Below are 22,711 nucleotides of genomic sequence, written 5' to 3' on the forward strand. Positions count from 1 at the left end.
ACCTGAAACCACACTAGAAAAACACTTTGCATTTAATTTTCCTACACTGATGGTCCACCCCAGAAAAGCAGTTGCAAAGAAGTCCGGCACTGAAATTCTATACGCCAAAAGTGGGAAATAGCGTAGAGGGAAAGGAACTTTCTCACCATACACGGCGTCTTATAGCATTGAAAAGAAGAAATGGCCCTATATAATAAGCAGCCTAAAAATAATTCCACAGCATGGGCTCGTCCGGGATTTGAACCCGGGACCTCTCGCACCCGAAGCGAGAATCATACCCCTAGACCAACGAGCCTGATTCCCCAGTCTGCATTTTAAGCAATTTCTGATGCGTCTTTCAGAAACAAAGCAGGGCTATTTGTCTGCTCTCTCTCTATGTGAACCACAAAAAGTCATGTTTTCTCTCAAGGTGTTGTTTTTTTCACTCTTGCAAGGAAGGGATCAGTCGATATCCTAGCTGCCAGAGAGCAGAAAAAAGGCGCTGATGAGAACTGCAGGCACTTTCTGGCACTTGTACTCCTCTGCAAGTCCTGGACACTTGCCCCATAGACTTCCACCCCAGATGCAAGGGAGGGCCTGCCAATTCTTGCTCCTAAGACAGAGGCATTTGATTCTTGGATTCAAACACGCTCACTCAGCGCTCGATCAGGCTCGATCAGGCGAGATTTATATGAGTGGCTCGCAGGACTGAAACACTAACCTGGGAGCCCCAGGGTGGCTAAATTCCCAGGATGGCCATTTTTGGGCAAGTCACCTCCTTTCCTCCTGCCTCAATCTAGAATTGGCTGCAAATCACAAGATAGAGTTCAATGTCCGTGTGTACTGCCTACTCCCAGATACCTCTCTGTCTTCCTTATGTAAATTAAAATTCGCAAGGGGGGACCAATGACAATCTGCTCCTCCCACATAACCAGGAAGCCCTGTTGAACATGTCTGCCTGTGTTGTTGCAGGGACAGTGCCTTCTCCGCCCAAAAGGTGGCAGGAGAGCCTCACAACAAAGATGGGATCAACTGCTTAATGAGAAACCAGCACGGCAGTTTGTGTGATGGAGTGCAAATTTAACGGAAGGTGTGCCTGAGGTGTCCCTTCCAGGAATACATGGAATTGTGATTGAGGGCCCAGCCTGATCGTTGGTGGATTTCTCGTCATATGTTACAGGTCCGTGCAAAGATTGTGGTGTGTGGGGAATGCACTGCAAAAAACAGGACGATTTAAGGGTGTAAAAGAAACCTGTCAGAAGTGGGATTTGAACCCACGCCTCCATGAGGAGACCAGAAGTCTCAGTTGCACTGAAGATCAAGCTCTCTTGAGTCTGGCGCCTTAGACCACTCGGCCATCCTGACAGCCCTGGGTGTGCACAGATCTGACTTTTCTGACTGCACCTGCCAATGTTTGCACTTACAACGTTCACAGCAATGTCACAAGTGTAAAGACCCCACAATACAACATGGGATGACAAACAAAAAGCTAGGCACAAGAGCGACCACTGATGGATGCGGATTACTTTGTTTCGTCTTGCAAAAGTAAAGGAAGTTTCCCATGGCTCGCTGGGTTCAAGGACCGCCTCTTCTTAAGCTTGCATTGAGATAATAAGGTTTTAGAGGGTGCACATAAAAGCAGCTCATGCACAGTGTTTCTGCCCGGTCTCGAACCGGGGACCTTTCGCGTGTTAGGCGAACGTGATGACCACTACATTACAGAAACTCACTTGCTGTGTTTTACTGTTAGAGCAAGGTTCCTCTCAAGGGTTCTCTCTACTTCTATTCTGCTGTATCAGCAGCCACTCAGAAAGCGAGGAGCAAGTGTGAAAACTGCAGAGATATCAGCCAACATACTTGCAATTAGACGTATTAAAAATTGACTTATGCAGGCATCGACAGACAAATATCTGATGCCTAAATGCCAGCAAGTACAGCTTGGGAAAGCATCACCTGGGACACACAGAGACTAAGCATGAAGGCAGAAAAAGCATGGTGATCCATGTTTCTTATGAGGTTCAAAATATTTTGTGCAACAATGTGGCGAGTGTAATGAGAAATAGTCAGGCATTGTGAGTTTTGAGTAGGATTCGTATGTTTACCTCTGAAAAAGGGCTCGTCCGGGATTTGAACCCAGGACCTCTCGCACCCTAAGCAAGAATCATACCCCTAGACCAACGAGCCGAGGAACACAAGAGTTGCCTTTCGCACCGGCTCCGGGGATTATTGGCAGCGAGTTAGTGAATGCTTCACCCAAAGCAAGCAACTGCACATGCTGCTCTCTTCTGCAATATGGTTGCTGTCTTTTCCATGGCCGTCATCGAACAAGAAATGAAAATGCCTCTATCCTTCAGACATTTTGTTTGTTCTAGGTGTATGCTCTCGGTGAGGTCAATAAAACCATTTCTGCTCTCATGCCTTGCTTTCATGAAGTAGGCCCAACCTTCAGTACACAAGGACGTGCAAACGAATAGCGCAAACTATCGTCACTTCTCTTTTTGAGCTGTCACTGATACCCCTGGAGCACAGTACGTCACGCTGGTGAGGGATAGACAGCTTCCATTATCTCAGCTTTCCTATAAATTGAGAGAGTAAATGCAAACTGTGTGAAAAACAGAAAGCTGCTGTTTCTGTCCGGTCTCGAACCAGGGACCTTTCGCGTGTAAAGCGAAAGTGATAACCACTACACTACAGAAACAGACACGCTTGCAGGAATCTTCTTGGCATGTAGTGGGCTGGAATGCACAGACCAAGGGCCAATGACCATGAAGCTCAAAGTTGGACCCTCCTTACCCGATCTCTTTCTTTGGAAGAAAGGAACGAGGACCCCTTTTATTCCAAAAGGCGATTTTAAAACCATACCTGAAACCACACTAGAAAAACACTTTGCATTTAATTTTCCTACACTGATGGTCCACCCCAGAAAAGCAGTTGCAAAGAAGTCCGGCACTGAAATTCTATACGCCAAAAGTGGGAAATAGCGTAGAGGGAAAGGAACTTTCTCACCATACACGGCGTCTTATAGCATTGAAAAGAAGAAATGGCCCTATATAATAAGCAGCCTAAAAATAATTCCACAGCATGGGCTCGTCCGGGATTTGAACCCGGGACCTCTCGCACCCGAAGCGAGAATCATACCCCTAGACCAACGAGCCTGATTCCACAGTCGGCATTTTAAGCAATTTCTGATGCGTCTTTCAGAAACAAAGCAGGGCTATTTGGCTGCTCTCTCTCTATGTGAACCACAAAAAGTCATGTTTTCTCTCAGGGTGTTGTTTTTTTCACTCTTGCAAGGAAGGGATCAGTCGATATCCTAGCTGCCAGAGAGCAGAAAAAAGGCGCTGATGAGAACTGCAGGCACTTTCTGGCACTTGTACTCCTCTGCAAGTCCTGGACACTTGCCCCATAGACTTCCACCCCAGATGCAAGGGAGGGCCTGCCAATTCTTGCTCCTAAGACAGAGGCATTTGATTCTTGGATTCAAACACGCTCACTCAGCGCTCGATCAGGCTCGATCAGGCCAGATTTATATGAGTGGCTCGCAGGACTGAAACACTAACCTGGGAGCCCCAGGGTGGCTGAATTTCCAGGATGGCCATTTTTGGGCAAGTCACCTCCTTTCCTCCTGCCTCAATCTAGAATTGGCTGCAAATCACAAGATAGAGTTCAATGTCCGTGTGTACTGCCTACTCCCAGATACCTCTCTGTCTTCCTTATGTAAATTAAAATTCGCAAGGGGGGACCAATGACAATCTGCTCCTCCCACATAACCAGGAAGCCCTGTTGAACATGTCTGCCTGTGTTGTTGCAGGGACAGTGCCTTCTCCGCCCAAAAGGTGGCAGGAGAGCCTCACAACAAAGATGGGATCAACTGCTTAATGAGAAACCAGCACGGCAGTTTGTGTGATGGAGTGCAAATTTAACTGAAGGTGTGCCTGAGGTGTCCCTTCCAGGAATACATGGAATTGTGATTGAGGGCCCAGCCTGATCGTTGGTGGATTTCTCGTCATATGTTACAGGTCCGTGCAAAGATTGTGGTGTGTGGGGAATGCACTGCAAAAAACAGGACGATTTAAGGGTGTAAAAGAAACCTGTCAGAAGTGGGATTTGAACCCACGCCTCCATGAGGAGACCAGAAATCTCAGTTGCACTGAAGATCAAGCTCTCTTGAGTCTGGCGCCTTAGACCACTCGGCCATCCTGACAGCCCTGGGTGTGTACAGATCTGACTCTTCTGACTGCACCTGCCAATGTTTGCACTTACAACGTTCACAGCAATGTCACAAGTGTAAAGACCCCACAATACAACATGGCATGACAAAAAAAAAGCTAGGCACAAGAGCGACCACTGATGGATGCGGATTACTTTGTTTCGTCTTGCAAAAGTAAAGGAAGTTTCCCATGGCTCTCTGGGTTCAAGGACCGCCTCTTCTTAAGCTTGCATTGAGATAATAAGGTTTTAGAGGGTGCACATAAAAGCAGCTCATGCACAGTGTTTCTGCCCGGTCTCGAACCGGGGACCTTTCGCGTGTTAGGCGAACGAGATGACCACTACACTACAGAAACTCACTTGCTGTGTTTTACTGTTAGAGCAAGGTTCCTCTCAAGGGTTCTCTCTACTTCTATTCTGCTGTATCAGCAGCCACTCAGAAAGCGAGGAGCAAGTGTGAAAACTGCAGAGATATCAGCCAACATACTTGCAATTAGACGTATTAAAAATTGACTTATGCAGGCATCGACAGACAAATATCTGATGCCTAAATGCCAGCAAGTACAGCTTGGGAAAGCATCACCTGGGACACACAGAGACTAAGCATGAAGGCAGAAAAAGCATGGTGATCCATGTTTCTTATGAGGTTCAAAATATTTTGTGCAACAATGCGGCGAGTGTAATGAGAAATAGTCAGGCATTGTGAGTTTTGAGTAGGATTCGTATGTATACCTCTGAAAAAGGGCTCGTCCGGGATTTGAACCCGGGACCTCTCGCACCCTAAGCGAGAATCATACCCCTAGAACAACGAGCCGAGGCACACAAGAGTCACCTTTCGCACCGGCTCCGGGGATTATTGGCAGCGAGTTAGTGAATGCTTCACCCAAAGCAAGCAACTGCACATGCTGCTCTCTTCTGCAATATGGTTGCTGTCTTTTCCATGGCCGTCATCGAACAAGAAATTAAAATGCCTCTATCCTTCAGACATTTTGTTTGTTCTAGGTGTATGCTCTCGGTGAGGTCAATAAAACCATTTCTGCTCTCATGCCTTGCTTTCATGAAGTAGGCCCAACCTTCAGTACACAAGGACGTGCAAACGAATAGCGCAAACTATCGTCACTTCTCTTTTTGAGCTGTCACTGATACCCCTGGAGCACAGTACGTCACGCTGGTGAGGGATAGACAGCTTTCATTATCTCAGCTTTCCTATAAATTGAGAGAGTAAATGCAAACTGTGTGAAAAACAGAAAGTTGCTGTTTCTGCCCGGTCTCGAACCAGGGACCTTTCGCGTGTAAAGCGAACGTGATAACCACTACACTACAGAAACAGACACGCTTGCAGGAATCTTCTTGGCATGTAGTGGGCTGGAATGCACAGACCAAGGGCCAATGTCCATGAAGCTCAAAGTTGGACCCTCCTTACCCGATCTCTTTCTTTGGAAGATAGGAACGAGGACCCCTTTTATTCCAAAAGGCGATTTTAAAACCATACCTGAAACCACACTAGAAAAACACTTTGCATTTAATTTTCCTACACTGATGGTCCACCCCAGAAAAGCAGTTGCAAAAAAGTCCGGCACTGAAATTCTATACGCCAAAAGTGGGAAATAGCGTAGAGGGAAAGGAACTTTCTCACCATACACGGCGTCTTATAGCATTGAAAAGAAGAAATGGCCCTATATAATAAGAAGCCTAAAAATAATTCCACATTATGGGCTCGTCCGGGATTTGAATCCGGGCCCTCTCGCACCCGAAGTGAGAATCATACCCCTAGACCAACGAGCCTGATTCCCCAGTTGGCATTTTAAGCAATTTCTGATGCGTCTTTCAGAAACAAAGCAGGGCTATTTGGCTGCTCTCTCTCTATGTGAACCACAAAAAGTCATGTTTTCTCTCAAGGTGTTGTTTTTTTCACTCTTGCAAGGAAGGGATCAGTCGATATCCTAGCTGCCAGAGAGCAGAAAAAAGGCGCTGATGAGAACTGTGGTACTTTCTGGCACTTGTACTCCTCTGCAAGTCCTGGACACTTGCCCCATAGACTTCCACCCCAGATGCAAGGGAGGGCCTGCCAATTCTTGCTCCTAAGACAGAGGCATTTGATTCTTGGATTCAAACACGCTCACTCAGCGCTCGATCAGGCTCGATCAGGCGAGATTTATATGAGTGGCTCGCAGGACTGAAACACTAACCTGGGAGCCCCAGGGTGGCTGAATTCCCAGGATGGCCATTTTTGGGCAAGTCACCTCCTTTCCTCCTGCCTCAATCTAGAATTGGCTGCAAATCACAAGATAGAGTTCAATGTCCGTGTGTACTGCCTACTCCCAGATACCTCTCTGTCTTCCTTATGTAAATTAAAATTCGCAAGGGGGGACCAATGACAATCTGCTCCTCCCACATAACCAAGAAGCCCTGTTGAACATGTCTGCCTGTGTTGTTGCAGGGACAGTGCCTTCTCCGCCCAAAAGGTGGCAGGAGAGCCTCACAACAAAGATGGGATCAACTGCTTAATGAGAAACCAGCACGGCAGTTTGTGTGATGGAGTGCAAATTTAACGGAAGGTGTGCCTGAGGTGTCCCTTCCAGGAATACATGGAATTGTGATTGAGGGCCCAGCCTGATCGTTGGTGGATTTCTCGTCATATGTTACAGGTCCGTGCAAAGATTGTGGTGTGTGGGGAATGCACTGCAAAAAACAGGACGATTTAAGGGTGTAAAAGAAACCTGTCAGAAGTGGGATTTGAACCCACGCCTCCATGAGGAGACCAGAAGTCTCAGTTGCACTGAAGATCAAGCTCTCTTGAGTCTGGCGCCTTAGACCACTCGGCCATCCTGACAGCCCTGGGTGTGCACAGATCTGACTCTTCTGACTGCACCTGCCAATGTTTGCACTTACAACGTTCACAGCAATGTCACAAGTGTAAAGACCCCACAATACAACATGGCATGACAAAAAAAAAGCTAGGCACAAGAGCGACCACTGATGGATGCGGATTACTTTGTTTCGTCTTGCAAAAGTAAAGGAAGTTTCCCATGGCTCGCTGGGTTCAAGGACCGCCTCTTCTTAAGCTTGCATTGAGATAATAAGGTTTTAGAGGGTGCACATAAAAGCAGCTCATGCACAGTGTTTCTGCCCGGTCTCGAACCGGGGACCTTTCGCGTGTTAGGCGAACGTGATGACCACTACACTACAGAAACTCACTTGCTGTGTTTTACTGTTAGAGCAAGGTTCCTCTCAAGGGTTCTCTCTACTTCTATTCTGCTGTATCAGCAGCCACTCATAAAGCGAGGAGCAAGTGTGAAAACTGCAGAGATATCAGCCAACATACTTGCAATTAGACGTATTAAAAATTGACTTAGGCAGGCATCGACAGACAAATATCTGATGCCTAAATGCCAGCAAGTACAGCTTGGGAAAGCATCACCTGGGACACACAGAGACTAAGCATGAAGGCAGAAAAAGCATGGTGATCCATGTTTCTTATGAGGTTCAAAATATTTTGTGCAACAATGTGGCGAGTGTAATGAGAAATAGTCAGGCATTGTGAGTTTTGAGTAGGATTCGTATGTTTACCTCTGAAAAAGGGCTCATCCGGGATTTGAACCCGGGACCTCTCGCACCCTAAGCGAGAATCATACCCCTAGACCAACAAGCCGAGGAACACAAGAGTTGCCTTTCGCACCGGCTCCGGGGATTATTGGCAGCGAGTTAGTGAATGCTTCACCCAAAGCAAGCAACTGCACATGCTGCTCTCTTCTGCAATATGGTTGCTGTCTTTTCCATGGCCGTCATCGAACAAGAAATGAAAATGCCTCTATCCTTCAGACATTTTGTTTGTTCTAGGTGTATGCTCTCGGTGAGGTCAATAAAACCATTTCTGCTCTCATGCCTTGCTTTCATGAAGTAGGCCCAACCTTCAGTACACAAGGACGTGCAAACGAATAGCGCAAACTATCGTCACTTCTCTTTTTGAGCTGTCACTGATACCCCTGGAGCACAGTACGTCACGCTGGTGAGGGATAGACAGCTTCCATTATCTCAGCTTTCCTATAAATTGAGAGAGTAAATGCAAACTGTGTGAAAAACAGAAAGCTGCTGTTTCTGCCCGGTCTCGAACCAGGGACCTTTCGCGTGTAAAGCGAACGTGATAACCACTACACTACAGAAACAGACACGCTTGCAGGAATCTTCTTGGCATGTAGTGGGCTGGAATGCACAGACCAAGGGCCAATGACCATGAAGCTCAAAGTTGGACCCTCCTTACCCAATCTCTTTCTTTGGAAGAAAGGAACGAGGACCCCTTTTATTCCAAAAGGCGATTTTAAAACCATACCTGAAACCACACTAGAAAAACACTTTGCATTTAATTTTCCTACACTGATGGTCCACCCCAGAAAAGCAGTTGCAAAGAAGTCCGGCACTGAAATTCTATACGCCAAAAGTGGGAAATAGCGTAGAGGGAAAGGAACTTTCTCACCATACACGGCGTCTTATAGCATTGAAAAGAAGAAATGGCCCTATATAATAAGCAGCCTAAAAATAATTCCACAGCATGGGCTCGTCCGGGATTTGAACCCGGGACCTCTCGCACCCGAAGCGAGAATCATACCCCTAGACCAACGAGCCTGATTCCACAGTCGGCATTTTAAGCAATTTCTGATGCGTCTTTCAGAAACAAAGCAGGGCTATTTGGCTGCTCTCTCTCTATGTGAACCACAAAAAGTCATGTTTTCTCTCAAGGTGTTGTTTTTTTCACTCTTGCAAGGAAGGGATCAGTCGATATCCTAGCTGCCAGAGAGCAGAAAAAAGGCGCTGATGAGAACAGCAGGCACTTTCTGGCACTTGTACTCCTCTGCAAGTCCTGGACACTTGCCCCATAGACTTCCACCCCAGATGCAAGGGAGGGCCTGCCAATTCTTGCTCCTAAGACAGAGGCATTTGATTCTTGGATTCAAACACGCTCACTCAGCGCTCGATCAGGCTCGATCAGGCGAGATTTATATGAGTGGCTCGCAGGACTGAAACACTAACCTGGGAGCCCCAGGGTGGCTGAATTCCCAGGATGGCCATTTTTGGGCAAGTCACCTCCTTTCCTCCTGCCTCAATCTAGAATTGGCTGCAAATCACAAGATAGAGTTCAATGTCCGTGTGTACTGCCTACTCCCAGATACCTCTCTGTCTTCCTTATGTAAATTAAAATTCGCAAGGGGGGACCAATGACAATCTGCTCCTCCCACATAACCAAGAAGCCCTGTTGAACATGTCTGCCTGTGTTGTTGCAGGGACAGTGCCTTCTCCGCCCAAAAGGTGGCAGGAGAGCCTCACAACAAAGATGGGATCAACTGCTTAATGAGAAACCAGCAGGGCAGTTTGTGTGATGGAGTGCAAATTTAACGGAAGGTGTGCCTGAGGTGTCCCTTCCAGGAATACATGGAATTGTGATTGAGGGCCCAGCCTGATCGTTGGTGGATTTCTCGTCATATGTTACAGGTCCGTGCAAAGATTGTGGTGTGTGGGGAATGCACTGCAAAAAACAGGACGATTTAAGGGTGTAAAAGAAACCTGTCAGAAGTGGGATTTGAACCCACGCCTCCATGAGGAGACCAGAAGTCTCAGTTGCACTGAAGATCAAGCTCTCTTGAGTCTGGCGCCATAGACCACTCGGCCATCCTGACAGCCCTGGGTGTGCACAGATCTGACTTTTCTGACTGCACCTGCCAATGTTTGCACTTACAACGTTCACAGCAATGTCACAAGTGTAAAGACCCCACAATACAACATGGGATGACAAACAAAAAGCTAGGCACAAGAGCGACCACTGATGGATGCGGATTACTTTGTTTCGTCTTGCAAAAGTAAAGGAAGTTTCCCATGGCTCGCTGGGTTCAAGGACCGCCTCTTCTTAAGCTTGCATTGAGATAATAAGGTTTTAGAGGGTGCACATAAAAGCAGCTCATGCACAGTGTTTCTGCCCGGTCTCGAACCGGGGACCTTTCGCGTGTTAGGCGAACGTGATGACCACTACATTACAGAAACTCACTTGCTGTGTTTTACTGTTAGAGCAAGGTTCCTCTCAAGGGTTCTCTCTACTTCTATTCTGCTGTATCAGCAGCCACTCAGAAAGCGAGGAGCAAGTGTGAAAACTGCAGAGATATCAGCCAACATACTTGCAATTAGACGTATTAAAAATTGACTTATGCAGGCATCGACAGACAAATATCTGATGCCTAAATGCCAGCAAGTACAGCTTGGGAAAGCATCACCTGGGACACACAGAGACTAAGCATGAAGGCAGAAAAAGCATGGTGATCCATGTTTCTTATGAGGTTCAAAATATTTTGTGCAACAATGTGGCGAGTGTAATGAGAAATAGTCAGGCATTGTGAGTTTTGAGTAGGATTCGTATGTTTACCTCTGAAAAAGGGCTCGTCCGGGATTTGAACCCAGGACCTCTCGCACCCTAAGCGAGAATCATACCCCTAGACCAACGAGCCGAGGAACACAAGAGTTGCCTTTCGCACCGGCTCCGGGGATTATTGGCAGCGAGTTAGTGAATGCTTCACCCAAAGCAAGCAACTGCACATGCTGCTCTCTTCTGCAATATGGTTGCTGTCTTTTCCATGGCCGTCATCGAACAAGAAATGAAAATGCCTCTATCCTTCAGACATTTTGTTTGTTCTAGGTGTATGCTCTCGGTGAGGTCAATAAAACCATTTCTGCTCTCATGCCTTGCTTTCATGAAGTAGGCCCAACCTTCAGTACACAAGGACGTGCAAACGAATAGCGCAAACTATCGTCACTTCTCTTTTTGAGCTGTCACTGATACCCCTGGAGCACAGTACGTCACGCTGGTGAGGGATAGACAGCTTCCATTATCTCAGCTTTCCTATAAATTGAGAGAGTAAATGCAAACTGTGTGAAAAACAGAAAGCTGCTGTTTCTGCCCGGTCTCGAACCAGGGACCTTTCGCGTGTAAAGCGAACGTGATAACCACTACACTACAGAAACAGACACGCTTGCAGGAATCTTCTTGGCATGTAGTGGGCTGGAATGCACAGACCAAGGGCCAATGACCATGAAGCTCAAAGTTGGACCCTCCTTACCCGATCTCTTTCTTTGGAAGAAAGGAACGAGGACCCCTTTTATTCCAAAAGGCGATTTTAAAACCATACCTGAAACCACACTAGAAAAACACTTTGCATTTAATTTTCCTACACTGATGGTCCACCCCAGAAAAGCAGTTGCAAAAAAGTCCGGCACTGAAATTCTATACGCCAAAAGTGGGAAATAGCGTAGAGGGAAAGGAACTTTCTCACCATACACGGCGTCTTATAGCATTGAAAAGAAGAAATGGCCCTATATAATAAGAAGCCTAAAAATAATTCCACAGCATGGGCTCGTCCGGGATTTGAATCCGGGCCCTCTCGCACCCGAAGCGAGAATCATACCCCTAGACCAACGAGCCTGATTCCCCAGTTGGCATTTTAAGCAATTTCTGATGCGTCTTTCAGAAACAAAGCAGGGCTATTTGGCTGCTCTCTCTCTATGTGAACCACAAAAAGTCATGTTTTCTCTCAAGGTGTTGTTTTTTTCACTCTTGCAAGGAAGGGATCAGTCGATATCCTAGCTGCCAGAGAGCAGAAAAAAGGCGCTGATGAGAACTGTGGCACTTTCTGGCACTTGTACTCCTCTGCAAGTCCTGGACACTTGCCCCATAGACTTCCACCCCAGATGCAAGCGAGGGCCTGCCAATTCTTGCTCCTAAGACAGAGGCATTTGATTCTTGGATTCAAACACGCTCACTCAGCGCTCGATCAGGCTCGATCAGGCGAGATTTATATGAGTGGCTCGCAGGACTGAAACACTAACCTGGGAGCCCCAGGGTGGCTGAATTCCCAGGATGGCCATTTTTGGGCAAGTCACCTCCTTTCCTCCTGCCTCAATCTAGAATTGGCTGCAAATCACAAGATAGAGTTCAATGTCCGTGTGTACTGCCTACTCCCAGATACCTCTCTGTCTTCCTTATGTAAATTAAAATTCGCAAGGGGGGACCAATGACAATCTGCTCCTCCCACATAACCAAGAAGCCCTGTTGAACATGTCTGCCTGTGTTGTTGCAGGGACAGTGCCTTCTCCACCCAAAAGGTGGCAGGAGAGCCTCACAACAAAGATGGGATCAACTGCTTAATGAGAAACCAGCACGGCAGTTTGTGTGATGGAGTGTAAATTTAACGGAAGGTGTGCCTGAGGTGTCCCTTCCAGGAATACATGGAATTGTGATTGAGGGCCCAGCCTGATCGTTGGTGGATTTCTCGTCATATGTTACAGGTCCGTGCAAAGATTGTGGTGTGTGGGGAATGCACTGCAAAAAACAGGACGAATTAAGGGTGTAAAAGAAACCTGTCAGAAGTGGGATTTGAACCCACGCCTCCATGAGGAGACCAGAAGTCTCAGTTGCACTGAAGATCAAGCTCTCTTGAGTCTGGCGCCTTAGACCACTCGGCCATCCTGACAGCCCTGGGTGTGCACAGATCTGACTCTTCTGACTGCACCTGCCAATGTTTGCACTTACAACGTTCACAGCAATGTCACAAGTGTAAAGACCCCACAATACAACATGGCATGACAAAAAAAAAGCTAGGCACAAGAGCGACCACTGATGGATGCGGATTACTTTGTTTCGTCTTGCAAAAGTAAAGGAAGTTTCCCATGGCTCGCTGGGTTCAAGGACCGCCTCTTCTTAAGCTTGCATTGAGATAATAAGGTTTTAGAGGGTGCACATAAAAGCAGCTCATGCACAGTGTTTCTGCCCGGTCTCGAACCGGGGACCTTTCGCGTGTTAGGCGAACGTGATGACCACTACACTACAGAAACTCACTTGCTGTGTTTTACTGTTAGAGCAAGGTTCCTCTCAAGGGTTCTCTCTACTTCTATTCTGCTGTATCAGCAGCCACTCAGAAAGCGAGGAGCAAGTGTGAAAACTGCAGAGATATCAGCCAACATACTTGCAATTAGACGTATTAAAAATTGACTTAGGCAGGCATCGACAGACAAATATCTGATGCCTAAATGCCAGCAAGTACAGCTTGGGAAAGCATCACCTGGGACACACAGAGACTAAGCATGAAGGCAGAAAAAGCATGGTGATCCATGTTTCTTATGAGGTTCAAAATATTTTGTGCAACAATGCGGCGAGTGTAATGAGAAATAGTCAGGCATTGTGAGTTTTGAGTAGGATTCGTATGTATACCTCTGAAAAAGGGCTCGTCAGGGATTTGAACCCGGGACCTCTCGCACCCTAAGTGAGAATCATACCCCTAGACCAACGAGCCGAGGCACACAAGAGTCGCCTTTCGCACCGGCTCCGGGGATTAGTGGCAGCGAGTTAGTGAATGCTTCACCCAAAGCAAGCAACTGCACATGCTGCTCTCTTCTGCAATATGGTTGCTGTCTTTTCCATGGCCGTCATCGAACAAGAAATGAAAATGCCTCTATCCTTCAGACATTTTGTTTGTTCTAGGTGTATGCTCTCGGTGAGGTCAATAAAACCATTTCTGCTCTCATGCCTTGCTTTCATGAAGTAGGCCCAACCTTCAGTACACAAGGACGTGCAAACGAATAGCGCAAACTATCGTCACTTCTCTTTTTGAGCTGTCACTGATACCCCTGGAGCACAGTACGTCACGCTGGTGAGGGATAGACAGCTTCCATTATCTCAGCTTTCCCATAAATTGAGAGAGTAAATGCAAACTGTGTGAAAAACAGAAAGTTGCAGTTTCTGCCCGGTCTCGAACCAGGGACCTTTCGCGTGTAAAGCGAACGTGATAGCCACTACACTACAGAAACAGACACGCTTGCAGGAATCTTCTTGGCATGTAGTGGGCTGGAATGCACAGACCAAGGGCCAATGTCCATGAAGCTCAAAGTTGGACCCTCCTTACCCGATCTCTTTCTTTGGAAGAAAGGAACGAGGACCCCTTTTATTCCAAAAGGCGATTTTAAAACCATACCTGAAACCACACTAGAAAAACACTTTGCATTTAATTTTCCTACACTGATGGTCCACCCCAGAAAAGCAGTTGCAAAGAAGTCCGGCACTGAAATTCTATACGCCAAAAGTGGGAAATAGCGTAGAGGGAAAGGAACTTTCTCACCATACACGGCGTCTTATAGCATTGAAAAGAAGAAATGGCCCTATATAATAAGCAGCCTAAAAATAATTCCACAGCATGGGCTCGTCCGGGATTTGAACCCGGGACCTCTCGCACCCGAAGCGAGAATCATACCCCTAGACCAGCGAGCCTGATTCCCCAGTTGGCATTTTAAGCAATTTCTGATGCGTCTTTCAGAAACAAAGCAGGGCTATTTGGCTGCTCTCTCTCTATGTGAACCACAAAAAGTCATGTTTTCTCTCAAGGTGTTGTTTTTTTCACTCTTGCAAGGAAGGGATCAGTCGATATCCTAGCTGCCAGAGAGCAGAAAAAAGGCGCTGATGAGAACTGTGGCACTTTCTGGCACTTGTACTCCTCTGCAAGTCCTGGACACTTGCCCCATAGACTTCCACCCCAGATGCAAGGGAGGGCCTGCCAATTCTTGCTCCTAAGACAGAGGCATTTGATTCTTGGATTCAAACACGCTCACTCAGCGCTCGATCAGGCTCGATCAGGCGAGATTTATATGAGTGGCTCGCAGGACTGAAACACTAACCTGGGAGCCCCAGGGTGGCTGAATTCCCAGGATGGCCATTTTTGGGCAAGTCACCTCCTTTCCTCCTGCCTCAATCTAGAATTGGCTGCAAATCACAAGATAGAGTTCAATGTCCGTGTGTACTGCCTACTCCCAGATACCTCTCTGTCTTCCTTATGTAAATTAAAATTCGCAAGGGGGGACCAATGACAATCTGCTCCTCCCACATAACCAAGAAGCCCTGTTGAACATGTCTGCCTGTGTTGTTGCAGGGACAGTGCCTTCTCCGCCCAAAAGGTGGCAGGAGAGCCTCACAACAAAGATGGGATCAACTGCTTAATGAGAAACCAGCAGGGCAGTTTGTGTGATGGAGTGCAAATTTAACGGAAGGTGTGCCTGAGGTGTCCCTTCCAGGAATACATGGAATTGTGATTGAGGGCCCAGCCTGATCGTTGGTGGATTTCTCGTCATATGTTACAGGTCCGTGCAAAGATTGTGGTGTGTGGGGAATGCACTGCAAAAAACAGGACGATTTAAGGGTGTAAAAGAAACCTGTCAGAAGTGGGATTTGAACCCACGCCTCCATGAGGAGACCAGAAGTCTCAGTTGCACTGAAGATCAAGCTCTCTTGAGTCTGGCGCCATAGACCACTCGGCCATCCTGACAGCCCTGGGTGTGCACAGATCTGACTTTTCTGACTGCACCTGCCAATGTTTGCACTTACAACGTTCACAGCAATGTCACAAGTGTAAAGACCCCACAATACAACATGGGATGACAAACAAAAAGCTAGGCACAAGAGCGACCACTGATGGATGCGGATTACTTTGTTTCGTCTTGCAAAAGTAAAGGAAGTTTCCCATGGCTCGCTGGGTTCAAGGACCGCCTCTTCTTAAGCTTGCATTGAGATAATAAGGTTTTAGAGGGTGCACATAAAAGCAGCTCATGCACAGTGTTTCTGCCCGGTCTCGAACCGGGGACCTTTCGCGTGTTAGGCGAACGTGATGACCACTACATTACAGAAACTCACTTGCTGTGTTTTACTGTTAGAGCAAGGTTCCTCTCAAGGGTTCTCTCTACTTCTATTCTGCTGTATCAGCAGCCACTCAGAAAGCGAGGAGCAAGTGTGAAAACTGCAGAGATATCAGCCAACATACTTGCAATTAGACGTATTAAAAATTGACTTATGCAGGCATCGACAGACAAATATCTGATGCCTAAATGCCAGCAAGTACAGCTTGGGAAAGCATCACCTGGGACACACAGAGACTAAGCATGAAGGCAGAAAAAGCATGGTGATCCATGTTTCTTATGAGGTTCAAAATATTTTGTGCAACAATGTGGCGAGTGTAATGAGAAATAGTCAGGCATTGTGAGTTTTGAGTAGGATTCGTATGTTTACCTCTGAAAAAGGGCTCGTCCGGGATTTGAACCCAGGACCTCTCGCACCCTAAGCGAGAATCATACCCCTAGACCAACGAGCCGAGGAACACAAGAGTTGCCTTTCGCACCGGCTCCGGGGATTATTGGCAGCGAGTTAGTGAATGCTTCACCCAAAGCAAGCAACTGCACATGCTGCTCTCTTCTGCAATATGGTTGCTGTCTTTTCCATGGCCGTCATCGAACAAGAAATGAAAATGCCTCTATCCTTCAGACATTTTGTTTGTTCTAGGTGTATGCTCTCGGTGAGGTCAATAAAACCATTTCTGCTCTCATGCCTTGCTTTCATGAAGTAGGCCCAACCTTCAGTACACAAGGACGTGCAAACGAATAGCGCAAACTATCGTCACTTCTCTTTTTGAGCTGTCACTGATACCCCTGGAGCACAGTACGTCACGCTGGTGAGGGATAGACAGCTTCCATTATCTCAGCTTTCCTATAAATTGAGAGAGTAAATGCAAACTGTGTGAAAAACAGAAAGCTGCTGTTTCTGCCCGGTCTCGAACCAGGGACCTTTCGCGTGTAAAGCGAACGTGATAACCACTACACTACAGAAACAGACACGCTTGCAGGAATCTTCTTGGCATGTAGTGGGCTGGAATGCACAGACCAAGGGCCAATGACCATGAAGCTCAAAGTTGGACCCTCCTTACCCGATCTCTTTCTTTGGAAGAAAGGAACGAGGACCCCTTTTATTCCAAAAGGCGATTTTAAAACCATACCTGAAACCACACTAGAAAAACACTTTGCATTTAATTTTCCTACACTGATGGTCCACCCCAGAAAAGCAGTTGCAAAAAAGTCCGGCACTGAAATTCTATACGCCAAAAGTGGGAAATAGCGTAGAGGGAAAGGAACTTTCTCACCATACACGGCGTCTTATAGCATTGAAAAGAAGAAATGGCCCTATATAATAAGAAGCCTAAAAATAATTCCACAGCATGGGCTCGTCCGGGATTTGAATCCGGGCCCTCTCGCACCCGAAGCGAGAATCATACCCCTAGACCAACGAGCCTGATTCCCCAGTTGGCATTTTAAGCAATTTCTGATGCGTCTTTCAGAAACAAAGCAGGGCTATTTGGCTGCTCTCTCTCTATGTGAACCACAAAAAGTCATGTTTTCTCTCAAGGTGTTGTTTTTTTCACTCTTGCAAGGAAGGGATCAGTCGATATCCTAGCTGCCAGAGAGCAGAAAAAAGGCGCTGATGAGAACTGTGGCACTTTCTGGCACTTGTACTCCTCTGCAAGTCCTGGACACTTGCCCCATAGACTTCCACCCCAGATGCAAGCGAGGGCCTGCCAATTCTTGCTCCTAAGACAGAGGCATTTGATTCTTGGATTCAAACACGCTCACTCAGCGCTCGATCAGGCTCGATCAGGCGAGATTTATATGAGTGGCTCGCAGGACTGAAACACTAACCTGGGAGCCCCAGGGTGGCTGAATTCCCAGGATGGCCATTTTTGGGCAAGTCACCTCCTTTCCTCCTGCCTCAATCTAGAATTGGCTGCAAATCACAAGATAGAGTTCAATGTCCGTGTGTACTGCCTACTCCCAGATACCTCTCTGTCTTCCTTATGTAAATTAAAATTCGCAAGGGGGGACCAATGACAATCTGCTCCTCCCACATAACCAAGAAGCCCTGTTGAACATGTCTGCCTGTGTTGTTGCAGGGACAGTGCCTTCTCCACCCAAAAGGTGGCAGGAGAGCCTCACAACAAAGATGGGATCAACTGCTTAATGAGAAACCAGCACGGCAGTTTGTGTGATGGAGTGTAAATTTAACGGAAGGTGTGCCTGAGGTGTCCCTTCCAGGAATACATGGAATTGTGATTGAGGGCCCAGCCTGATCGTTGGTGGATTTCTCGTCATATGTTACAGGTCCGTGCAAAGATTGTGGTGTGTGGGGAATGCACTGCAAAAAACAGGACGAATTAAGGGTGTAAAAGAAACCTGTCAGAAGTGGGATTTGAACCCACGCCTCCATGAGGAGACCAGAAGTCTCAGTTGCACTGAAGATCAAGCTCTCTTGAGTCTGGCGCCTTAGACCACTCGGCCATCCTGACAGCCCTGGGTGGGCACAGATCTGACTCTTCTGACTGCACCTGCCAATGTTTGCACTTACAACGTTCACAGCAATGTCACAAGTGTAAAGACCCCACAATACAACATGGCATGACAAAAAAAAAGCTAGGCACAAGAGCGACCACTGATGGATGCGGATTACTTTGTTTCGTCTTGCAAAAGTAAAGGAAGTTTCCCATGGCTCGCTGGGTTCAAGGACCGCCTCTTCTTAAGCTTGCATTGAGATAATAAGGTTTTAGAGGGTGCACATAAAAGCAGCTCATGCACAGTGTTTCTGCCCGGTCTCGAACCGGGGACCTTTCGCGTGTTAGGCGAACGTGATGACCACTACACTACAGAAACTCACTTGCTGTGTTTTACTGTTAGAGCAAGGTTCCTCTCAAGGGTTCTCTCTACTTCTATTCTGCTGTATCAGCAGCCACTCAGAAAGCGAGGAGCAAGTGTGAAAACTGCAGAGATATCAGCCAACATACTTGCAATTAGACGTATTAAAAATTGACTTAGGCAGGCATCGACAGACAAATATCTGATGCCTAAATGCCAGCAAGTACAGCTTGGGAAAGCATCACCTGGGACACACAGAGACTAAGCATGAAGGCAGAAAAAGCATGGTGATCCATGTTTCTTATGAGGTTCAAAATATTTTGTGCAACAATGCGGCGAGTATAATGAGAAATAGTCAGGCATTGTGAGTTTTGAGTAGGATTCGTATGTATACCTCTGAAAAAGGGCTCGTCAGGGATTTGAACCCGGGACCTCTCGCACCCTAAGCGAGAATCATACCCCTAGACCAACGAGCCGAGGCACACAAGAGTCGCCTTTCGCACCGGCTCCGGGGATTAGTGGCAGCGAGTTAGTGAATGCTTCACCCAAAGCAAGCAACTGCACATGCTGCTCTCTTCTGCAATATGGTTGCTGTCTTTTCCATGGCCGTCATCGAACAAGAAATGAAAATGCCTCTATCCTTCAGACATTTTGTTTGTTCTAGGTGTATGCTCTCGGTGAGGTCAATAAAACCATTTCTGCTCTCATGCCTTGCTTTCATGAAGTAGGCCCAACCTTCAGTACACAAGGACGTGCAAACGAATAGCGCAAACTATCGTCACTTCTCTTTTTGAGCTGTCACTGATACCCCTGGAGCACAGTACGTCACGCTGGTGAGGGATAGACAGCTTCCATTATCTCAGCTTTCCCATAAATTGAGAGAGTAAATGCAAACTGTGTGAAAAACAGAAAGTTGCAGTTTCTGCCCGGTCTCGAACCAGGGACCTTTCGCGTGTAAAGCGAACGTGATAGCCACTACACTACAGAAACAGACACGCTTGCAGGAATCTTCTTGGCATGTAGTGGGCTGGAATGCACAGACCAAGGGCCAATGTCCATGAAGCTCAAAGTTGGACCCTCCTTACCCGATCTCTTTCTTTGGAAGAAAGGAACGAGGACCCCTTTTATTCCAAAAGGCGATTTTAAAACCATACCTGAAACCACACTAGAAAAACACTTTGCATTTAATTTTCCTACACTGATGGTCCACCCCAGAAAAGCAGTTGCAAAGAAGTCCGGCACTGAAATTCTATACGCCAAAAGTGGGAAATAGCGTAGAGGGAAAGGAACTTTCTCACCATACACGGCGTCTTATAGCATTGAAAAGAAGAAATGGCCCTATATAATAAGCAGCCTAAAAATAATTCCACAGCATGGGCTCGTCCGGGATTTGAACCCGGGACCTCTCGCACCGGAAGCGAGAATCATACCCCTAGACCAGCGAGCCTGATTCCCCAGTTGGCATTTTAAGCAATTTCTGATGCGTCTTTCAGAAACAAAGCAGGGCTATTTGGCTGCTCTCTCTCTATGTGAACCACAAAAAGTCATGTTTTCTCTCAAGGTGTTGTTTTTTTCACTCTTGCAAGGAAGGGATCAGTCGATATCCTAGCTGCCAGAGAGCAGAAAAAAGGCGCTGATGAGAACTGTGGCACTTTCTGGCACTTGTACTCCTCTGCAAGTCCTGGACACTTGCCCCATAGACTTCCACCCCAGATGCAAGGGAGGGCCTGCCAATTCTTGCTCCTAAGACAGAGGCATTTGATTCTTGGATTCAAACACGCTCACTCAGCGCTCGATCAGGCTCGATCAGGCGAGATTTATATGAGTGGCTTGCAGGACTGAAACACTAACCTGGGAGCCCCAGGGTGGCTGAATTCCCAGGATGGCCATTTTTGGGCAAGTCACCTCCTTTCCTCCTGCCTCAATCTAGAATTGGCTGCAAATCACAAGATAGAGTTCAATGTCCGTGTGTACTGCCTACTCCCAGATACCTCTCTGTCTTCCTTATGTAAATTAAAATTCGCAAGGGGGGACCAATGACAATCTGCTCCTCCCACATAACCAAGAAGCCCTGTTGAACATGTCTGCCTGTGTTGTTGCAGGGACAGTGCCTTCTCCGCCCAAAAGGTGGCAGGAGAGCCTCACAACAAAGATGGGATCAACTGCTTAATGAGAAACCAGCACAGCAGTTTGTGTGATGGAGTGCAAATTTAACGGAAGGTGTGCCTGAGGTGTCCCTTCCAGGAATACATGGAATTGTGATTGAGGGCCCAGCCTGATCGTTGGTGGATTTCTCGTCATATGTTACAGGTCCGTGCAAAGATTGTGGTGTGTGGGGAATGCACTGCAAAAAACAGGACGATTTAAGGGTGTAAAAGAAACCTGTCAGAAGTGGGATTTGAACCCACGCCTCCATGAGGAGACCAGAAGTCTCAGTTGCACTGAAGATCAAGCTCTCTTGAGTCTGGCGCCTTAGACCACTCGGCCATCCTGACAGCCCTGGGTGTGCACAGATCTGACTCTTCTGACTGCACCTGCCAATGTTTGCACTTACAACGTTCACAGCAATGTCACAAGTGTAAAGACCCCACAATACAACATGGCATGACAAAAAAAAAACTAGGCACAAGAGCGACCACTGATGGATGCGGATTACTTTGTTTCGTCTTGCAAAAGTAAAGGAAGTTTCCCATGGCTCGCTGGGTTCAAGGACCGCCTCTTCTTAAGCTTGCATTGAGATAATAAGGTTTTAGAGGGTGCACATAAAAGCAGCTCATGCACAGTGTTTCTGCCCGGTCTCGAACCGGGGACCTTTCGCGTGTTAGGCGAACGTGATGACCACTACACTACAGAAACTCACGTGCTGTGTTTTACTGTTAGAGCAAGGTTCCTCTCAAGGGTTCTCTCTACTTCTATTCTGCTGTATCAGCAGCCACTCACAAAGCGAGGAGCAAGTGTGAAAACTGCAGAGATATCAGCCAACATACTTGCAATTAGACGTATTAAAAATTGACTTAGGCAGGCATCGACAGACAAATATCTGATGCCTAAATGCCAGCAAGTACAGCATGGGAAAGCATCACCTGGGACACACAGAGACTAAGCATGAAGGCAGAAAAAGCATGGTGATCCATGTTTCTTATGAGGTTCAAAATATTTTGTGCAACAATGCGGCGAGTGTAATGAGAAATAGTCAGGCATTGTGAGTTTTGAGTAGGATTCGTATGTATACCTCTGAAAAAGGGCTCGTCAGGGATTTGAACCCGGGATCTCTCGCACCCTAAGCGAGAATCATACCCCTAGACCAACGAGCCGAGGCACACAAGAGTCGCCTTTCGCACCGGCTCCGGGGATTAGTGGCAGCGAGTTAGTGAATGCTTCACCCAAAGCAAGCAACTGCACATGCTGCTCTCTTCTGCAATATGGTTGCTGTCTTTTCCATGGCCGTCATCGAACAAGAAATGAAAATGCCTCTATCCTTCAGACATTTTGTTTGTTCTAGGTGTATGCTCTCGGTGAGGTCAATAAAACCATTTCTGCTCTCATGCCTTGCTTTCATGAAGTAGGCCCAACCTTCAGAACACAAGGACGTGCAAACGAATAGCGCAAACTATCGTCACTTCTCTTTTTGAGCTGTCACTGATACCCCTGGAGCACAGTACGTCACGCTGGTGAGGGATAGACAGCTTCCATTATCTCAGCTTTCCCATTAATTGAGAGAGTAAATGCAAACTGTGTGAAAAACAGAAAGTTGCAGTTTCTGCCCGGTCTCGAACCAGGGACCTTTCGCGTGTAAAGCGAACGTGATAGCCACTACACTACAGAAACAGACACGCTTGCAGGAATCTTCTTGGCATGTAGTGGGCTGGAATGCACAGACCAAGGGCCAATGTCCATGAAGCTCAAAGTTGGACCCTCCTTACCCGATCTCTTTCTTTGGAAGAAAGGAACGAGGACCCCTTTTATTCCAAAAGGCGATTTTAAAACCATACCT

The 22,711-nt window shown here is 47.0% G+C and overlaps 24 non-coding genes across 24 annotated transcripts; all 24 read right to left on the minus strand.

The window, feature by feature from the left end:
* Nucleotides 1-223: 223 nt before the first annotated feature.
* On the minus strand, nt 224-295 carry TRNAP-CGG (transfer RNA proline (anticodon CGG)). Its single transcript has one exon. It is a non-coding gene; the product is annotated as a tRNA-Pro (tRNA).
* Nucleotides 296-1,232: 937 nt separating this feature from the next.
* On the minus strand, nt 1,233-1,344 carry TRNAL-CAA (transfer RNA leucine (anticodon CAA)). The gene is made up of 2 exons: nt 1,307-1,344; nt 1,233-1,278 (listed from the first exon to the last, which is right to left on the minus strand). It is a non-coding gene; the product is annotated as a tRNA-Leu (tRNA).
* A 1,718-nt stretch (nt 1,345-3,062) lies between these two features.
* TRNAP-CGG (transfer RNA proline (anticodon CGG)) lies at nt 3,063-3,134 on the minus strand. The gene has a single exon. It is a non-coding gene; the product is annotated as a tRNA-Pro (tRNA).
* Nucleotides 3,135-4,071: 937 nt separating this feature from the next.
* On the minus strand, nt 4,072-4,183 carry TRNAL-CAA (transfer RNA leucine (anticodon CAA)). Its single transcript has 2 exons — nt 4,146-4,183; nt 4,072-4,117 (listed from the first exon to the last, which is right to left on the minus strand). It is a non-coding gene; the product is annotated as a tRNA-Leu (tRNA).
* Nucleotides 4,184-5,443: 1,260 nt separating this feature from the next.
* Nucleotides 5,444-5,516, minus strand: TRNAV-UAC (transfer RNA valine (anticodon UAC)). The gene has a single exon. It is a non-coding gene; the product is annotated as a tRNA-Val (tRNA).
* A 1,393-nt stretch (nt 5,517-6,909) lies between these two features.
* On the minus strand, nt 6,910-7,021 carry TRNAL-CAA (transfer RNA leucine (anticodon CAA)). Its single transcript has 2 exons — nt 6,984-7,021; nt 6,910-6,955 (listed from the first exon to the last, which is right to left on the minus strand). It is a non-coding gene; the product is annotated as a tRNA-Leu (tRNA).
* Nucleotides 7,022-7,309: 288 nt separating this feature from the next.
* Nucleotides 7,310-7,382, minus strand: TRNAV-AAC (transfer RNA valine (anticodon AAC)). The gene has a single exon. It is a non-coding gene; the product is annotated as a tRNA-Val (tRNA).
* Nucleotides 7,383-7,768: 386 nt separating this feature from the next.
* Nucleotides 7,769-7,840, minus strand: TRNAP-AGG (transfer RNA proline (anticodon AGG)). Its single transcript has one exon. It is a non-coding gene; the product is annotated as a tRNA-Pro (tRNA).
* Nucleotides 7,841-8,281: 441 nt separating this feature from the next.
* Nucleotides 8,282-8,354, minus strand: TRNAV-UAC (transfer RNA valine (anticodon UAC)). Its single transcript has one exon. It is a non-coding gene; the product is annotated as a tRNA-Val (tRNA).
* A 385-nt stretch (nt 8,355-8,739) lies between these two features.
* On the minus strand, nt 8,740-8,811 carry TRNAP-CGG (transfer RNA proline (anticodon CGG)). Its single transcript has one exon. It is a non-coding gene; the product is annotated as a tRNA-Pro (tRNA).
* Nucleotides 8,812-10,607: 1,796 nt separating this feature from the next.
* Nucleotides 10,608-10,679, minus strand: TRNAP-AGG (transfer RNA proline (anticodon AGG)). The gene has a single exon. It is a non-coding gene; the product is annotated as a tRNA-Pro (tRNA).
* A 441-nt stretch (nt 10,680-11,120) lies between these two features.
* TRNAV-UAC (transfer RNA valine (anticodon UAC)) lies at nt 11,121-11,193 on the minus strand. Its single transcript has one exon. It is a non-coding gene; the product is annotated as a tRNA-Val (tRNA).
* Nucleotides 11,194-12,586: 1,393 nt separating this feature from the next.
* TRNAL-CAA (transfer RNA leucine (anticodon CAA)) lies at nt 12,587-12,698 on the minus strand. Its single transcript has 2 exons — nt 12,661-12,698; nt 12,587-12,632 (listed from the first exon to the last, which is right to left on the minus strand). It is a non-coding gene; the product is annotated as a tRNA-Leu (tRNA).
* A 288-nt stretch (nt 12,699-12,986) lies between these two features.
* On the minus strand, nt 12,987-13,059 carry TRNAV-AAC (transfer RNA valine (anticodon AAC)). The gene has a single exon. It is a non-coding gene; the product is annotated as a tRNA-Val (tRNA).
* Nucleotides 13,060-13,958: 899 nt separating this feature from the next.
* On the minus strand, nt 13,959-14,031 carry TRNAV-UAC (transfer RNA valine (anticodon UAC)). The gene has a single exon. It is a non-coding gene; the product is annotated as a tRNA-Val (tRNA).
* A 385-nt stretch (nt 14,032-14,416) lies between these two features.
* On the minus strand, nt 14,417-14,488 carry TRNAP-CGG (transfer RNA proline (anticodon CGG)). Its single transcript has one exon. It is a non-coding gene; the product is annotated as a tRNA-Pro (tRNA).
* A 1,795-nt stretch (nt 14,489-16,283) lies between these two features.
* TRNAP-AGG (transfer RNA proline (anticodon AGG)) lies at nt 16,284-16,355 on the minus strand. The gene has a single exon. It is a non-coding gene; the product is annotated as a tRNA-Pro (tRNA).
* Nucleotides 16,356-16,796: 441 nt separating this feature from the next.
* Nucleotides 16,797-16,869, minus strand: TRNAV-UAC (transfer RNA valine (anticodon UAC)). The gene has a single exon. It is a non-coding gene; the product is annotated as a tRNA-Val (tRNA).
* Nucleotides 16,870-18,262: 1,393 nt separating this feature from the next.
* On the minus strand, nt 18,263-18,374 carry TRNAL-CAA (transfer RNA leucine (anticodon CAA)). The gene is made up of 2 exons: nt 18,337-18,374; nt 18,263-18,308 (listed from the first exon to the last, which is right to left on the minus strand). It is a non-coding gene; the product is annotated as a tRNA-Leu (tRNA).
* A 288-nt stretch (nt 18,375-18,662) lies between these two features.
* On the minus strand, nt 18,663-18,735 carry TRNAV-AAC (transfer RNA valine (anticodon AAC)). The gene has a single exon. It is a non-coding gene; the product is annotated as a tRNA-Val (tRNA).
* Nucleotides 18,736-19,634: 899 nt separating this feature from the next.
* On the minus strand, nt 19,635-19,707 carry TRNAV-UAC (transfer RNA valine (anticodon UAC)). Its single transcript has one exon. It is a non-coding gene; the product is annotated as a tRNA-Val (tRNA).
* A 385-nt stretch (nt 19,708-20,092) lies between these two features.
* Nucleotides 20,093-20,164, minus strand: TRNAR-CCG (transfer RNA arginine (anticodon CCG)). Its single transcript has one exon. It is a non-coding gene; the product is annotated as a tRNA-Arg (tRNA).
* Nucleotides 20,165-21,500: 1,336 nt separating this feature from the next.
* Nucleotides 21,501-21,573, minus strand: TRNAV-AAC (transfer RNA valine (anticodon AAC)). The gene has a single exon. It is a non-coding gene; the product is annotated as a tRNA-Val (tRNA).
* Nucleotides 21,574-22,472: 899 nt separating this feature from the next.
* TRNAV-UAC (transfer RNA valine (anticodon UAC)) lies at nt 22,473-22,545 on the minus strand. Its single transcript has one exon. It is a non-coding gene; the product is annotated as a tRNA-Val (tRNA).
* Nucleotides 22,546-22,711: the final 166 nt, after the last annotated feature.

The sequence above is a fragment of the Triturus cristatus genome, chromosome 10 (genome assembly GCF_964204655.1).
Source record: "Triturus cristatus chromosome 10, aTriCri1.1, whole genome shotgun sequence".
In the NCBI taxonomy this organism is placed as follows: Eukaryota; Metazoa; Chordata; class Amphibia; order Caudata; family Salamandridae; genus Triturus; species Triturus cristatus.